The sequence below is a fragment of the Aptenodytes forsteri genome, unplaced genomic scaffold (assembly GCF_000699145.1).
Source record: "Aptenodytes forsteri isolate BGI_AS27 unplaced genomic scaffold, ASM69914v1 Scaffold184, whole genome shotgun sequence".
Taxonomy (NCBI): domain Eukaryota; kingdom Metazoa; phylum Chordata; class Aves; order Sphenisciformes; family Spheniscidae; genus Aptenodytes; species Aptenodytes forsteri.
The window spans coordinates 1,782,509-1,784,702 of record NW_008796078.1 but is presented as its reverse complement, the minus strand read 5'-3'; positions in this window follow the sequence as shown (position 1 = coordinate 1,784,702).

Sequence of the window (2,194 nt, the reverse complement as noted above, 5' to 3'; positions counted from 1 at the left end):
TTTGGAGTGATGGCGTTTGCCTTCCCAAGTCACCATTACGTATGATGGAGCCCTGCTTTCCTGGGGATGGCTGCACACCCGCCTGCCGATGGGAAGCAGTGAATGGATTCCTTGTTTTGCTTTGCTTGTGTGCGCGGCTTTTGCTTTACCTATTAAACTGTCCTTATCTCAACTCGAGTTTTCTCACTTTTACTCCTCCGATTCTCTCCCCCATCCCACCGGGGGGGAGTGAGCGAGCGGCTGGGTGGGGCTGAGTTGCCGGCTGGGGTTAAACCACACCACTAGAGCAGTTGCCCCATAGCAGCAAGACGGATCTGCTGGAAAGCTTGCCACAGAAACCTTTTGAAAACTTAGTTTTTCAACTGGAAGTTGCAACATGCATTTTTGAAGCAAGTTAACAAATAACAATAAACCATTTTTTTTCCAAAAGACACTACTTCTGCATGTTCAAAGGTGGATTACTACAATGCTGTACAGCACAGCAATACTGCCACTTTAGTTTACAAATGGCCCAATGCAGTCATTCCGGATTCCACACAGCCAACGCACTCCTCAGAAATCCGAAGTTACAGGCCTGTAGGGAAAACACCTCATTACGTACAGACAAACTGCTACTGACGCAGCGACAGCTTTACTGTGCATTTGTTGAAGATGTACAAATACAGCACACTAACCTTCCCTTTGAGTGTCCGTCTTGATAAGCACATGCATTAATTACGTCTGACAACTGCCATGACCCACACACACTTACCTTTGCAAGCAAAAGACCCTCCTAAACTAACTTCTTATTTTTAAGCCATGGGGAGACACTTCGTTTTCTATTCACGGCAGTCTTACTTAAATAACACCACTTGAGGTTTAGCTACAACTAAAGCTAATTAGGGAATGCTCTTTCAACTGCGTTCAATGATGTCCACTTTGGAGTCAACTATATCAGACAGCAGCAAATTCCATTGTGTTCCTTTACCACAACTTACAGATTTGCCAAGAGTCAGAAGTAACTAATGTTTCCCCCAATTCAGCTCACAAGAAAGTAAAAATCATTAATTCCTTTAAAAAGATACTTTTAAAAGCTGCTTGAGCTTGCCTTTATGCCCCAGTAAGTTTTCCCTTCAAGAGAGCAGAATACTTGCATCATATTTATAGTTCTTTCAGGAACTCCAACTAAATTCGGTCCTTTTCAAATGAATTTCTTGCCTCAGCATTTGTTTCAACACAGTGCTTGGGAGTTCGCAGCCATTAAGTAACTTTGAACTGCAGAAACCGGGCATCACGTCTGCCTTGTAGAACTCAGGATGTACCCTCTTACAGCACCTTCTTACACACATAAGAGCCGACATATTAGGAGTGAAAGTATTAATCTAGAAGGTCTCCAGATTAATTTCTGTATAAGAGGACTAAAGGTATCAAGTGAAGTTCTTTAATGCTAAAGCAGAAGAGGATACCGAAAAGCTAGTGGAAGTATAGCTTTCTGGCAACTATGCTAGTTGCATGAGCAATTGCGTGAACAACTGCAGAGATTTCTAAGACAAAACTTTTACAATCCTGGGCGAAGAATTCATTTTGTAAACATAGCTATAATTTTAAAAATCTAATCAACAAAACAGCTATGGTGCCAGTTTCTGCTCAAACAAAGGAGACTCAAAACAATACACGATCTTCAGCCACTTGTCTGGAGTTTGACAAACTTAAAATTAGTGAACATACACTAAACAGATGTGGTTGTCTGTAGCAGAAGTTGCCAACCTTTTATCTGCATTCAAGCTAGTTATGAAAAATAAGGTATTTCACTATTTCTGCAGCATAATCTAAAACTACATGCCTTGCATACTTAAATGAATTTCAGTATCTCTTCACAGTAATCAGCTTCATTTGGATCAGAACAACAATTGTAATAGACCCTGATCTCATTAGCCCTTGCCCAAAGCTTAATTTACATCAATTTAGGTGAAGGGAGCACAGGATTAGTCCTCTTCCACAAGGCTGTTCCTCATCTCATTGACAAGACAGTTGGTTTGGTCCAGTTCCCTGCAATAAGCATATTTAAACATTCCGCGAGTCCTTCTGAACCCTTGCAGTTCCCCACTCTCTACTGCATTTATGTGTTACTACCCCAAAACAGGTAAGGTCAACAACAGGGAAGAACTACAGCTATTTATACTATGCTAAAAAACCAAAAAATATGGCGAAAGCG